The sequence below is a fragment of the Eschrichtius robustus genome, chromosome 20 (assembly GCF_028021215.1).
Source record: "Eschrichtius robustus isolate mEscRob2 chromosome 20, mEscRob2.pri, whole genome shotgun sequence".
In the NCBI taxonomy this organism is placed as follows: domain Eukaryota; kingdom Metazoa; phylum Chordata; class Mammalia; order Artiodactyla; family Eschrichtiidae; genus Eschrichtius; species Eschrichtius robustus.
In genome coordinates this window covers 64,134,503-64,150,246 of record NC_090843.1, presented here as the reverse complement: position 1 = coordinate 64,150,246, position 15,744 = coordinate 64,134,503, and the positions used below count along the sequence as shown (strand labels likewise).

At 45.9% G+C, this 15,744-nt stretch overlaps 1 non-coding gene and 1 pseudogene across 1 annotated transcript; one reads left to right on the top strand and one right to left on the bottom strand.

The window, feature by feature from the left end:
* The first annotated feature begins 4,153 nt into the window (after positions 1 to 4,153).
* LOC137755590 (ferritin light chain pseudogene) lies at positions 4,154 to 4,678 on the top strand (annotated as a pseudogene).
* A 7,748-nt stretch (positions 4,679 to 12,426) lies between these two features.
* Positions 12,427 to 12,498, bottom strand: TRNAW-CCA (transfer RNA tryptophan (anticodon CCA)). Its single transcript has one exon. It is a non-coding gene; the product is annotated as a tRNA-Trp (tRNA).
* Between the last annotated feature and the right edge of the window lie 3,246 nt (positions 12,499 to 15,744).

The following is a 15,744-nucleotide window of genomic DNA, read 5'->3' as shown; positions in this document are numbered from 1 at the left end:
GGTGTGGCTTTTCTCTGCTCCACTGTGTCTGGAACCTCAGTTGAGATGATTTGATGGCAGGGAGGGTCCATTTCCAAGATGTCTTCTTTACTCACATGCCTCCTCTTCTGGCTGAGATGGCTCAAAGATGAGCTCAGCTTGGATATGGCCAGAGTGCCTATATGTGGCCTTTTCGGCATGAAGGACTCAGCCGGCAGCTGAGATGGCGGCTCTGGGCTTCAAGAGCAGGTGTTCTAGTGAACAAGAGAGAAGCTCCAAAGCTGACTATGATGTAACCTCGGAAGTCACAAAGCATCACTTCCATTGTACTATTGGTCAAAGCAGTCACATGTCTGTGCAGAATCAAGTGGAGTCTGATGTAGACCCCATCTCATGATGGGTGGAGTGTCAGAGAGTCTTAATATTACCACACCAGGCAAATCTGAACAACAAGAAAGTTGGGTAGTTTGATGATCTTTGATGTGTCAACTTGGCAAGGCTAAGTCTCCCACTGTTGAATCAAACCCTAACCTAGGTGGTGTTGTAAAGGTATTTTGTAGGTGTGGCTAAAGCCCATAAACTCAGATGAATTAAGTAAAGGAGATTATCTGAAATAAGTTGGGTGGGTCTGAATGAATCAGTTGAAAGGCCTTCAAAGCAGAATTGAGGCTTCCTAGATGAAGAAGAAACTCTGGACAAAGCGTCTAGCCTGCCCTTCCTGACAGACTGCCCTACAGATTTTGAACTTGCCTAATCAGCCTCCACAATCGAGTAAGCCAATTCCTTGCAAAAAAAAAAAAAAAAAACCTCCTAGTATGTATGACCTACTGGTTCTGCTTCTCTGGCTGAACCCTGACTGATGCAAGTCATAAGCCTAATGTCTGACAAAATAGAATCTTAAAAAATCATTAGGAAAAGATAAGCATGACATCTACTTATAAAAGTTATAAAACTTGACAGAGAAGATATATCTATCGTAAATATATATCTCTAAAAATAATGCCTCAAAAGATGCCAAGCAATAACTGATATAACTGCAGAGAGCAAAATAGAAGTCAACAGCTGAACCTGGAAACTTTAGTACACCCGAGAGGGCACACTGTGATGGGCTGCCAGGGTCCCCCTTCAGGGCTGGGGCACCCATTCCTCCAGCTGCCAGTGTGGGAATACCTCCCTGGGAATTGTCCTGGCTGAAGGGAGCTGCCTCTCTCAGGTCACACGTTCTCCCCAGGGGCAGTCCACTTCCAGTGGTACTCGCTGCAGGGGTTCAAAGACCTTGCCCCCTTGCCTCAGCTTGCAGTCTCTCAAAGGGCCATCCTAGTTTGAGTTCCCTGTAGGATCAAATGAGTCCTCTGTTGCAATTGTACAGCAGTTCAACTCTTTCCTCCGCCCACTCTTCCCTCCAGGTATCACTTTTTAATAGGTGTTGTTCTAGAGAACACGATCCAATAACACCTCTGCACGCAATTTCCATCTCAGAGTCTGCTTCCATGGAATCTTACCCTATGACAAGTGGTACCAGTCGTGGTCCTAGGAAGGCAGACTCTAAGATGGGATTTGCGTGAGACATCACCTGTCCGCTTGCTGGCAATGAGGACCCTATCACTTGTGATTGATAGACTACTGATAGCACATGTCAGGCTGTAGTGGCACAATCATTAAAACTGTCCCTGGTGTTGAACCAGGATGGGATATTGATGGGACGGAACCGCTGGTGGGTGCTGCATCTTAGATCTTTAGGAGTTTGGGGGAGGTAGCAATTTTCCAGACTGTGGAATTGAGTGGCTATTACTGGGAGCCATCGACAAGGACAGGCGGGGGGTGGTTAATCACCAAGTAAAGGGAAAGTGTGAAGATCAGAGGGCTTCTTGAAGCCTGTTGGCAAAAATGTAAGAGTAGCATAACTTCAGATAAGCTGAATTCTCAATCCCAGAAAGTTTGCTATGTCAAGGTCAGGACCTTGTTTGGAAAGGAGGAAACCCTGAGACTTGGGATGGGGACATTCAGGTTGATGTGGGCAAACACCTTTAAACACCAGTCCCTCTGGGCCTGCAAATGTGACCCACGCCTCCCAGTCTTGTTTGAAGATGATGCAGACAAGGCCTCTACTTTGTGATAAAACTGGTGCCCCTTTCACAGTCTACTCTTTCCTCCCCTCCTGATAACTAGACCAATAACTAGGGTCAAGTGTCTACAAAACCCGACCAGGGAAACGCTGGGTTTGATAAGGGAGGAAGATTCAGTTGCTGTGGGCCTGGCCAATCTGTGTCTGTAGGAACCAGGAGAGTACGGGTCTGGATCCCGAGGATGCTGGACCACGGAGTGTAGAACATATAGCTGAGTGCTGGAGAGTTTATTGGAAAGGAGCACACTTCTGTGATGAGTGTTTACACGCTCTGCTGAGGATGCCAGGAGGTGGTGCTAACACACTGCAAGAAGGGCTTTTGGCGGCTTGGAGAAATAGATGGCTCTTTGCTGAGCAGAGATGCCAGAATTGCTAGGCTCAGAGAAGTGGGCAATCCAGAGCAGGCAGAGGATGTAGGGCTGGAAAATGTACCAGCTCTGCTTCTTTGGAAGGCCGGGAAGACCCTCCGTTGAGATACAGAATGTGCTGGTGGGAGGGATCACCAGCATCACTGAGAAGCTCTGGGGGGGCCGACGGTAGGGGTTCATTGCAGAACTCGGCTCACTGAACCTCGGAGACAAGTCGTCCTCAGTGAGCAGTAAGGCCAGAGTGGAAGGGGGGTGGGAGAGGGGAGGGAGCGCTTTACCTTCCGAGAGCGATGAGGACAATTAACAGAACAAGGCGTCTCGGCAGGCTGGTGCTCAGTCTATACAATCCAGTGGGATAAAGGCTTGGATGATCCGGAGGTTGAGGTTAACCTTTACCTTTACTGACCAAGACAGAGGAAAACCACAAGATAATCAAATTAGAATGGAAAGTGGAGACATTGCTGAGGACTTTACATAAATGAAAAGTATTATAAGAGAGTGCTATGAACAATGTACGTACGCCCACAAATTTAGGTAATTTAGATGAAACTGAAAATTCAATTCCAGTGGTTCAGCGGGCGGCCGGCCTCTGTGCGCTGCCCACCTCTGGCCACAAGAGGGCGCGCGAACACGCCCTTGCCGACCCTCCTGGAGCGCATGCGTGTTCCGGCCGCGGATGCGGCTTCTGGTCCACCAGGAGGAAAAAGATTAGAACGCGCTTCCGGGCTTCTTCTGCAGAAGCTTTCGTTTTCTAGAGTTCCCCTGTGTATTTCGTTCTTTACTTTCTCATGGTACCAGGACCTATTTTACAACAATAGCGCTCATTGAGGCGTTTGAACGTCGTACTCATAACGTGAGGGAGTATTTTATAAAATTCAGAGAAAGAAACGCAGACGGGGGTGAAGGGACGAACAGAATCGTGGTCCCTTCGAGCCCAATATGAGCTGGAAGTGGGAGGGGAAACAAGCGCTCCCCTGGACGTGCTTTTATTAATATTTTAATGTTTCGCTTTCCCTGTAACGTTAAACCACTTGAAAACATTGAAAAACTGGAAAGTAGGGGTGTTAAACATCATGTTTAGTTTATACCAAAGGAAAACTTATATGTCTACTCTCCTGGCTTCACTGGAAGCAAGCTCATCAATAACATTTTAAAAATATGCTTCTTACCTTATCTCATTTTCACTTGAGATAATTGACATGTTAGGCAATTTCTCACGACCCAGTGACAATCTTAAATAATTGTTCATTAATTTCAGTTTTCTCTCTTGAAGGACCCCATCGTGACTGCAGTGGGCTGTTTATCCCCAAAGACTAATTAAGAAACTTTTCTTCATTATTCTGGGTAGACAGCCCACTTCGTAAAACATCTGTGTTAGATTTTTCAAATAAAGGAAAAAGAACCTTTCAAACAGTTTACTGCAAGCCGGGAGGCACACTTACTCAAATCCCTTCGTAAAGAGTAACCCTGAGCTGTGCACTCGGCGGTCCCCGCAGATCTGTCTCTTGCTTCAACAGTGTTTGGATGGAACAGACACAGGGACGCCCCTTGCTCCAGCTTCCGACCACCCTCCAACATTTTTTCCAGTCGCAATCTTCAGAATCAGCCACTCAAGCTATCCTTGGCCACTGGGACCAGCCAACACCATTTTTTGAGCTTAACTCCTTATTACCGATCAACCATGAGCTCCCAGATTTGTCAGAATTATTCCATCGAGATGGAAACCGCTGTCAACCGCCTGGTCAACCTGCATCTGCGGGCCTCCTACACAAACCTCTCTCTGGGCTTCTATTTCGACCGCGATGAGGTGCCTCTGGAGGGCGTAGGCCACTTTTTCCGCGAATTGGCCAAGGAGAAGTGCGAAGGCGCAGAGTGTGTCTAGAAAATGCAAAACCAGTGCGGCTGCCTCGCCCTCTTCCAGGACGTGCAGAAGCCATCTCGAGATGAGTGGGGTGAAACCCAGGACGCTATGGAAGCCACCATTCTCATGGAGAACCCAAACCAGGCCCTTATGGATCTACATGCCCTGGGTCCCACCCACGCAGATCTCCACCTCTGTGACTTCCTGGAGAGCCACTTCCTAGATGAGCAGGTGAAACTCATCAAGAAGGTGGGCGACCACCTGACTAACCTCCATAGGCTGGCTGGTCCCCAGGCTGGGCTAAGCCAGTATCTCTTCCAAAGGCTCAGCCTCAAGCACCACTAGGAGGCTCTGGAGCCCAGCGGTCTTTGAGGAGCTCCTCTGGTGTCCGGGCTTCTGCCTGAAGCCTCTCTCTGCAGCCACTAGGCAGCTTCTTAACCACCCTGGAGCCCTCTCCCAAGCCTTGGACCAAAGAGAAACAATAAAGCTTTTTGCAGCAAAAAAAAAAAGAGTAACCCTGAGCCCAGCAGGTTGTGTGTGGGGCTGTTTTCACTGTTAGGACAGGGGGCACACTCCGCAGCTCCCAGGGGACAGGCCCAAAGAGCCAGTCTGGTGTCTGGTCACCACTGTGAGACAATTTTCTCTGTAGTAAATCCTTGGGCTTGTTTCCAGCATAACAATGATGCTCATTGGACCAGAGAGCAATTTTTGTGGATTTTTCCCAGAAAAGAAAGTGGTGCTCTTCACAAAGTCTCCCAGCCTCTTGAAGGGTGGGGAGGTGTCTTTCCGGATTTAGTTTGTTAATCCAGCATTTCTCTTGTAGCCTTGTCATCTAAAAAATTATTTCCAATTCTCCTGAATATAGACAGAATGACTTGAATAAAAATTACAAAACAAAGCCCTTTACTAAATACTAAACAAGTTAGCCTTAAAAATTTCAAACACCCTGAAAAAAAAAAGTCAAAATCCCATACCTGTGTTTCAGGTGGGCAGTCTCCCTGTTAGTCTCAACTATCTCTTTCTGCAACATGGTTCTGAGCTGTGGAAGAAAAATACATCCATATCTGTCCTGGTTGACTCCGCATAAAAAGAAAGACAAAATCTTATCCAGTTGCCACGATGTTTCTTCTCAAGTGTAGTGATCACAAGAAGACAACACATCAGAGAATATATGATCAGAGATTCCGAGGGCCATTGTCTGCATTTGGGAGTGAAGAATTCTGCAAAGCAGATTGAATGTTACCTGGTGTCAGAATGAGCGTTTCTCATCTGTCTTCGCCTATGTGTTCCTACTGCTTTCATCAGCTAAATCACAATATTGAATACAATTCTAGATATTCTGCCCATGTTCCCATTACCCTAACAACTAAACCCTAAGAGTAAGACTCTCATAAACCAAGGAAAATGAAACAAAACAGTGACGGAGTTACTACTGTATGTTAATTTTATTTAAATTTTATGATTATCCAGAGCTATTATATTGCTGAGTAACGATGGCCAAGCATGTAACTAATATTGCTGTTTAAAAATTTGCTAAATGATTTGACAGTTATACCTCAGTGAAGCTAGGGGGAAAAAAATTAAATTTAAAAACGTTGTTAAATGTACCATCAATGTGTTCTATGTTAGGGTGTAAAAAAATCATATATTTCAAATAACCATCTGGAAATGGATGAAGATCAAGGTGTTTTTCCACAAAGGACTTGCCCCCTTTTATACCCCTATGCGTCCTGAACATGGTCCCCATAGATGAGGTGAAGACTTGAATTAGCTTTTAGCCCGTTTAAGGCTAGTGTCAGCCTCCCTTACTTAGGACTCCTGAAGTGCCTCTTCCCATCCCAGCTGGTCTGCTGGAAAAAGAAGGCTGCAGGCTGCATGGGTCTGGCTACACCCATCAGCAGTCAGCAGATACTCTATCTTACCAACCATCTTGGGATGCTTCAACAAACAGTCCTGAGGCCTGCGAAGCACCGCTCTCTACACCAGGCGGAGCCTCCAACTGGAGAGCCACTAGCAGTGGTTGGAGCTGGGCAAGGCCCCCCGTGAAACTCCAGGGCTGCCAGGACAGGACCCTTGCCCAGGTTCCTGAGGGCCAGGTGCAGGCTCCCTGGGATGCCCTCTCAAACCCCTTTCCCTTGAACATGACCCGGTCTACCTCTCTGACCTGCTTCCACACTGATCCCTTACACTGCTTAAGGAGGTGGGAGGTCCTGGGCTGTGGAGCTGGTGAGTCCAGTGGAGCCTGGGTCGTGGCCACCAGAGCCCACCTGGCTGCTCATTCTGGGTTCCCATCGGCCCTTCTTTTCTGAACTGGCCGCTGCCCCTTCTTCATGCTCCCCAACATCACTGCTATCAGATTCTGCAAAGCTTCCAGGGCAACCTTGCCATCTACTCCCTCAAGGATGCCCTTCATTAGGGATGCCTGTGTGCATCTCCCTGCCTGGGCTTGGGGACAAGGGGTGTGAATGTCCACGCAGCTGGGAGTCACCCAGACTAGATGTGGAGGTGTCTTTACTGCATGGAATGTGCATGCGAGGAATTTAGGGATTTTCTTGAGGCCTTTGGAAAGGGTTGTGTCCCTAGAAAGTGCGAGGAGCTCCCGTGGGGCCAGCCCCCCACTCACAACTCACAGGAAAGGCCTGAGCCGGTGGTGAAGACGTCCAAGGTGCGTGCCTTCCTACCTATTCTGGGGAATTGGACTGGGATTTCCTCCCGTTCTCACCTGCGAGTCTCTGCCAAGCCACCGGCCCTCTCCAGGCCTCCTTAGGGAAGACTGGACCTCCTGCGGAGATGCTGACAGTTCAAAGCCCTGGTGGTCCATGGTCGGAAGCTCTGAGGCAGTGGATTATTGAGTCCGCGTGGCCGGGTCTGGAGGGCGGGCCGTGGGGAGAAGGAGGCTGCTGCAGGCTGAGGCTCTGAGGCAGGAGACAGATGGGCTCCAGGCTAGACATTTACAACTGGCCTCCTGTTCACACCTCCTGGAGTGAGAAGAAGATGGGCTCCAGCAGGACATTCATTACCAGCCCTCTGTTTACATTTCCTGAAGCAAGAGACAAACAGATGCCAGGACTACATATTTATGACCAGACTCCTGTCTATATTTCGAGATCTGCACCTCGATATAAAAACCAGCAATAGAAATAGGGTAAATAACCAGACAATGGACATTTTTATGGCAGGGACAGAGTGGGACTAAACCCTGTTAAAAGATCAAGAGGTCATACATTTCCCATCCTTGGGGCAAGGGAGATATTGCACATGGGCAGAAAGGCTCCTCGGGGGTCAAAAAGGAAGGGGCACCACCCCATAATAGGTGATGCTAAGGCCGTCCCATATGTCTCTGGGCTGTAATCCATCTTGGAAAAAAGTTGCACACGCATGTTGGAGAGGGTCCTAGGGCAGGGCAGGCGTGGAAAAAGAAACCAGATAATTGGCCAGAGGTAAACAGAGACCCGGAAGAGCTGCTCTATAGAAGTGACTTAACCGCCTCTCTACTGCGCTCCTCCTCATTGGGGGGATGCCCACACCCTTTCTCTCCGGTGTGCATCTCTGCCTTGCTTCTGTCTTAACTAAACAAATCATTTCTCTGTGAGCTCTCCCACTTGTTGTTGTGCTATGTCTCTAATAATAAACTTTGTACCTGTTTTTACAGTTTTGCCTCCGTGAGAAATGCGTTTTTCACTGGGGGCAAGAGCCAGGGGGTGTGGTGGCTAGGATTCCTGGCTTTCATCCAGGCTCCCCAGGTTCAGTTCCTGGGCAGGGAATTAAGATCTCCCTTCATGCCACCACTCACTGTTGCGTCTCCGAGATCAGCTCCACTTCCTTCAAGGGCGGAGAGAACTTAAGCACCGAGGTGCTTCAGCACCGAGGTCTGGACAGCGGCCTCTGTCCTGGCAGGAGGCGCCCTAAGAGAAAGTGTCCACATCCCCCCGACCAGAGCTTGAGTCTGGAGGCAGGGGGAGGGAGCCGGCCCTGGCGTGCTGACCGCACAGGGACAGACGGGAGACAGTTGGAGGCGGTGGACAAGTTAGGACCCTGGGAGAGCCGTCCCAGAGCAGTGTGGCAGGCAGGACCCCTGGGCAACCCCAATCCTGTGCGGATAATAGGGCTGTCCCCACGCCCACCCCCATCCTTCCCTTCCATTGCTTAAGTGCAACAAATGTTAAAATGGGGGTTTCTGCTAAGAATCTAAGACAGCAGATATCAGATACCTGAAGTGAGCTGTGAGGCAGACCACCAGGCAGAATTGGAAAAAAAAAAAAAAAAAAAAAAGTAGTGGCTGAGAAACTGTTAGGGGATTGTTAAGCCCCTCACCTATACTGAGTATCAAAGGGCTCCTAGAAAGGGTTGAAGAGGATTTCTGAAGTTTTGGAAAGAGCTTCACAGAGGAAAGATGGTGGGGAGATTGCTTGTCCCATAGTTCAAACATAGTGAGAGGTTTTAACAGGCCACCTGGACAGCTTGATATGTGTCCCCCTGGGGTTTGGGGACTCAGTGGCCTGATGTATATCTTGGCTCAAGAAACCTAAGGGGCAAGAGCTGGCCAGACTAGCTGTTCACGGTGAGTTGGAAGAGGTGTCTGCACACTTTTCAAAGCACAAATTTGGGGACAAAAGATGCATGAATTCTTCCCATGGTCTAGAAATGATTCATGTGCATGGGGTGGGGGGTTGAGGGGAGTTCCTCTTAGCTGCTATCCACAGGGCTGCCTGGAGGGCTGATCACATCTCCTAGAAGAGAGCCCTAAATGTTGCCCCAATAGAGAGCAACCAGCTGAAATAGTATTTTCACCAGGGCTAAGTGAAATACAGAAGGATCCTCAGCACTGAGGGAGTCTCTCAAAATTCCACCAAAGTCCCAGAGAGTAGGACGCCTGCTGACTACACTACTGACCTACTGATGTGGAGACGTTCCCTGCACCCTTGTTTATCCTTCCTCCCCTGCTCTGACTCAGATGGGGTCAGAGACACCCGTTAGCAAGCTGTGGATGGAAACTAGAAGTGCAAGACCAGGAGGGAAGGGACCCCAACTTTAATTCATGTTCAGAAACTTGACTATTACATAGGATGCTTGTCATAGTCACAGCCTGGGGGAGTGTTTCTTATCACAAAGTGACCAGAAAAGTCATGGAATTGCCCCTCACTCTCTTCACCCCCTTTTGCTCCCTCATCCATGAGAAGGAGAACTAGAAACTGAATATCTTTGCTAAACTGGCAACTACTGCCCCTGTGCCTTCAAGGCAGTCCAGTGGGGTAGAGTGTGCTATCATGTGAATATCAGGCATCATGGCATCATGGGAAGTGGGTGATGCTCATGTGACTGGCTGGAGCTTCAGGGGTGGGGAGTTAACGACTATTTTTTTTTTCTTTTTTCTTTGTTAAATAAAATCTCCCCCTCTCCTTTCCCTCTGTTCCCTGTTTTTCTGCCACACCATGAGGCATTCCGGATCTTAGTTCCGCGACCAGGGATCAAAACTGTGTCCCCTGCAGTGGAAGCGTGGAGTCTTAACCACTGGACCACAAGGGAAGTCCCTAACTACTATTTTTTTTTTCTTGGCCATGATCTGTTTCCCCTTCCTTTTTTTCTTTTTTTTATTAAATAAATGGATCAAAATTAAATAATTCAAGCCCTGCCTTCAAAATGAAAATTTTTTAGTATTGTTTAGCAAAAACAATAAACCCAAATTGTTTTAACCATCAAAACAAAAACAAAAACAAAAGAGAGAAACTGAATATCTTTTTAAGGGATGATAGGAAACAAAGTCATCGTATGATCTCAGCTCACTGTGTACATGTTCAGAACACCCTCTGAAACAAACAGCAGGTCCCATTTGCTTCCAATCCAAATTCCTTGGAGACCATGAAGTTGGCTCAGCCTCTGCAGGAGAGCATCTCTTGGGCCAGGGGCAGTGTCCCAGGGCCTATCTGGCTTGAGGTAAGGAAGCATCCTCAATGGGAGAGACAATGGGCCAAAAGAATTTATCAAATACTGTATCTGTGGCAAGTCTGTGCCGTCTTTAAGTTTTACCTTCCTTTTAAAATAAAGCAATACAGCCAGCTTGGTGTGAAGCAGGAATGTACAACTAGATTAATAGAACAGAATAATCTCTAGGAAATTTTAAAATTTAAAAATATCTGATGCATTGGTGCAGGTGGAATAAACCTTTGAAATTAAGTCTAAGGCAATTTTTCTTTTTCTTCCTCTTCATCCCTACTTTTTCTGTCTAAGAAGTGATACTTTACCCACAAAAAATACCCTTGCCCCGGTTTTTCTAAAAATGTATGCTGCCTTTGTTTTCTCAATGTTGAGGGGACAAGTGCTTATTCATCTGAAATAAATGAGCGGAGGGTTAAAACTGATGACTGAAAATCTGCTCTTATAATAAAAATGAGATTGTATGGTAAAATATTATCTGACAATTTTACAACCTTTTACAGTTTGACTTATGAATATATGAAAAGAGAATTTTATCAATTCACATAAGAAACTTTAAGGACACCATTAAAACTTTAAAATTAATAAGGTTTGCTTAGAACAAATTCTTAGGCTAGAATATCTACAAACTAGATTGAATGTAAAATTCTTGAAAGAAGAAGAATCTAAGGGAATTCAGAGTATTTGTTTGGCATTAAATTAAAATGTTACTTTTAGGAGATTTAAGTGAATAGAAAGGTGTTGTTTTCTGCCTTAGCTAAGGAGGTAAGATCCACTTAAGACATGTAAGTTGAAACTCACGCTGAAATGTGGGATCTCTAGGGTTAAGTACTGCTTTCACTGGCTCACAGTAGCAAGGGAACCTCACAGGAGAGGAGAAAATGTCACTGCAACAAAGCCCTAGGGGACACCTTCCTGAGCACTGGGAACAGGGTGGGCGCTGTGCCCCAGCCTGTCCTCCGGCCAGTGGATCTGAGAAGGCATCTGACCCACACCAGTGAACAGAGAGCAGGGCCAAGCGTTAGCACAGCCCCATCTGTTGCTTCACACTGAGTCTGAACAGATTTTAAGGGATCAGCAAGAGTAATTTCACAGTATGAGTAAGAGAGAAAAGCAAGTTGTTGTCGTTGTTTGTTTGTTTTTGTTTTTGTCTTTTTAATTTTGCAGAACTAGAAAAAGAGCGTAGCTCCTGACAGAAGAAAAGCATACCACTAAAAATGATGGAAAGTTTCAGGATTTTTAATTTTGTTTTCTTCAGAGAAACAGTAAGAGGCTTCCTCCAAGATGTGGCTTCTTTGAAATGAGGTGTGGAAAGCGTCATGGGGCAACTGACTGAGTTTAAAAGAGAGGAGAATAAGACAGGGGACACCCTGGAAACTGAAATGACAATATGGTAGGATCACAGGGCTCTCTTAAGTTGCAGAATATGGAATCCCAGATGGTGGACACGCCTGAGAAGACCACCCAAAGGGCAGAGAAAATATGAAAACAGGAAACGTTTTGAGAGAATATTATAGATGCAGAGGATACAGAAGCATGATTATCCATCCATTGGTGGTAATTATCCACCATATGGAAGGGTGAATGCATTCCTGGAAAAAGTCTAGAGCAAAAGGAACAGAAGCAATATTGAAAAATATACTTGAAAACTTCTCTAAACTGGCTGAAAAGTATTCTTTTATAATTATTTTAATTTCCTCTGGTCCTGTTCTTTGTAGCTTTAAGGATGTGAGCAATGCGATTTAATGTAAGCTTTTTGATCATAGGTTAGACAATCTCACAGGTTAAAAATAATTCATTGAATTCTAAGTTGCGTTTCTCTTATTATGAAAGAAGTTATTTTCATATGTTTAAAAATAATTTACATTTCATTTTCCAATAACTGTTTCATCCTGTCTTCTACTGTGCTGTTGGTCTCTCTTTTAAAGTAGCTTTTTGGGTGACAAGGAGAAGTGGCATTGGCCGGTTGGCTTCACGCTTCCCGGAGTTTCCCAAATCACCCCCGTCAGATACGAAAATGACGGAACAGAAATTCTAAGGCTCGTCCTCTGAAACTCGGTGCGGAGGAACAGGGAGCACGGAGGCCCGAATAGAGCCGTAGGATGAAATCCCAAGCGGCCCAAAGTCCCCAGTTAGTTTGGGGGGAAAAGGAGTAACTGTGACCCCGACGTGACTTGAACACGCAACCTTCTGATCTGGAGTCAGACGCGCTGCCATTGCGCCACAAGGTCACGGAAGCCACTTTACTTTTGATCCTTTAAGGCTCTTTCTTCCCGCGCATCCAGGTCGCTTCACCGTATAAATCTTTCGCTTTTCGAGTGAACTTCAGGTCAAACTGAAAAGGAACGAGAGGCGGGCGGATGGCGCGGCTGTGCGAGCCCCGGAACCCCCGCCCCGACCCGGCTACGTCGGGTCGGGGCGGGGGAGCGGCTGCAAAACCTGAACCCGGGCCGGCGAAGCGGGGTGAGGGGGTGTGCAGGACCGAGTTCCCGCCCCCGGCATGGTTAAAGGGGGAAACCAAACCAGGACTCTGCGGGCACACCTGGGAGGTGACTTCGGAAGTTAGCAGAAAAATAGATGCTCATGTGTCCACCCCCGCCACCCCCCGACTCCCCCGCCCCCTAATAAAGCTCAGTTTTGAACATTCGAACATTATAGAAGAGTGTAAGAAAAATTAAAATCAATAATCCCACCACCCGCTGTAAAGCATTTTGATGTATTTCTTTCTAGATTTCCTTCCTCCCAGGTATACACAAGTGTCCATCTGTGTTTGTTAAAGCTTCTTTGCTGTAAAGTACAGCAGCTACAGAAAAAGGCACAAAACTAAGATATTTAATAGAAGGATCACAAACCCTTGCCACCACCAGACCTGCCAGCCCCCGCAGAGCCTAACATCTGCCTTCCGCCTCCACCTGCAGCCAACCCCGACGTCTACGGAAAGAGCTTCTTTGCTTTTGTTTAGAGTTTTATCACCCAAATGTGCATCAGTAAACACTGTAGTGGCGTTCCGACGTATATGTCACTTTTAATCCATCCCTTTCCCCTCACATCCTCCCCCGGCCCCAACAAAACGACGTTCTCAGCACCGGTTTCGGGAAGTTCGCGTTGTCAGTGGGTCTTGTTACTGCGGACGCTAACTTAAATCATTTAGTCAACACGCTTTCTGCCGTGGTCCTCCACTGTATGCTACCATTTCCCCCTTGGTAATTAATAAATATTCGGGGGTAAACGCTTTCAGGCTATGCAAATATCCTGTTTCTCGTCAACCTTGCACCCACTAATTTCAGCATCCATCCTGACTGCAACAACTATGACTGCAGTGTTTGCCTCAGGGTCATTTTCTTTTTCGCCTTTTCCATCTACATTTATCAACATAATCCTTCTATGAGAAAGAACTGGTTCTTCTCTTCCGTTTACTTATGTATTATATATTCAATTATTTCTTTGCATCAATACAGATTCATGGATGTTTTTTAATTTTATAGGTTTAACCCATAGAACATCATTTAAAAAATATTGTTTCTGAAAATTTCCCAGCTTTGGCTATTACAAACTCCTTCAGGTTGGCTCATGTGTCCTTTTGACATCTGCCATCCTGTTTTTAGCACTTCCTTAGTTTCTGGCACAAGACGTTCCAGGCTTATCTTGTAGTTTCCCTGCAGCAGCCCTGGAATCAACTATTTCGCCAAGGAGCTCTGTTTCCTGTTTTTGGAGAGAATGGTGTTTAGAAATCAAGATCTAGTTGTTAGATGTGATCATTACAATGGGCTGTCATTCCCCTTTTCATTATTTGTAGCTTCTTTGACACTGAGAAACGTAGCTCTCCTTAGCTATAACATATGCACTTATATATGTATACATACATGTATGTGCATATATGTGTGTTTCAGAATTACTAACCCATACACCTGTAAGAAAAGATTCACTAAGATGATTACCTTATATGTGTACAGGGTTTTTTGGGGTTTTTTTGTTTTTCTGTAGCTTTACAGGCAAAATACTGTTTTGCAAAGTTATTTAGGTTAGTTCTTCTCTTCCTCAAGCCTTCACTTTTGGTTATATTATTTATTTGTAGTACGGTTAGGTTGTTACTTTTATTCATTTGTTTTTATTTCTAGCTGTATTGGGTCTTCCGTTGTGCAGGCTTTCTCTAGTTGTGGTGAGTGGGGGCTACTCTTTGCTGCGGTGCGTGGGCTTCTCACCGTCGTCGCTTCTCTCGTTGCGGAGCACGGGCTCTAGGCTTGCGGGCTCAGTAGTTGTGTCTCGCGGGCTCTAAAGCTCAGGCTCAGTAGTTGTGGCGCATGGGCTTAGTTGCTCCGCAGCATGTGGGATCTTCCTGGACCAGGGCTTGAACCCATGTGCCCTGCATTGGCAGGCAGATTCTTAACCACTGCGCCGCTAGGGAAGCCCCTGTTGTTACTTTTATATTCCATTTCAGGTTCATGATTAGTTTTCATTATTTTCTTTAAACTTATGCATTTGTAAAATATTACCATAGTTCTAAGTACCAGCGCTGTATAAAAGGGTATACTAAAAACTGTGTCACTCCCTTGTCATCTCTATTACTCAGACTCATTGCCCCCTTCTTTCCACCGCTTCCCAACTACCCCTGTCGGTAACTAATCTTTTCAGTTTCTGGTTGATCCTTCCTGCATTCTTTTGCACAAATGAGCAGGTATATGTTTATTTTATTACATCCCCTTCTTTCTTAGATAAAGGATAGCACACTATAATTACTATTTTGCACTTTGCTGTTTTACCTCAGCAGTTTATCCTGGAAATCACTCCATGTCAGCTCATTGAGATCTTTCTCTATTTTTTTTTTTTTTTTTTTTTTACAGCTACACAGTACTTCCTGGTGTGGATGTAAGCATAGCTTATTCAACCACTGTCCTGTAGTTTTTGCATAATATTTCCAAGGTTCATCCATGTTGCAGCATGTATCAATACTTCATTCTTTTTATTGCCCAATAATATTCCATCATATGGATATATCAGATTTTATCAATTTGGTAGGATGAAAATCTACCAAAAAACCAAGTGGAGGTTTTTGCACATCGAGTAGGAATCAGATTCTCCCCCTTCACAGGTTTTGCTGTTTTTCTTGATTGTTGAAGGCTGTAGTAGTCCATTTGTTTAGTGACTTTCCCAAATTATTTTTGCAAAGGCTGTATTCCTTGTTGTTTGTGGTTACTGAAGCGTCTCTGTTCCTTCGTTTGTTTTTAGCTAGTTTTTTGACAGAGATTTCCTTGAATTCCAGGTACTTTATTAAAAACAACAACAATAACATAACAACAAACCCCCAACCCCCCCTTTTTTTTCCAGATTGGCTCTGTGCTGGCCCTCCTTTAACATTTAGCCAGGATTGCACTAAGCCTAGGGAGAGCCTGAGGTGAAATCTCAGCGTCTTCTCAGATCTGTTCTGAGTGTGCGTCTTTCTCTCAGCATGCATGAGGCTTTCTAAACTCCCCCATATA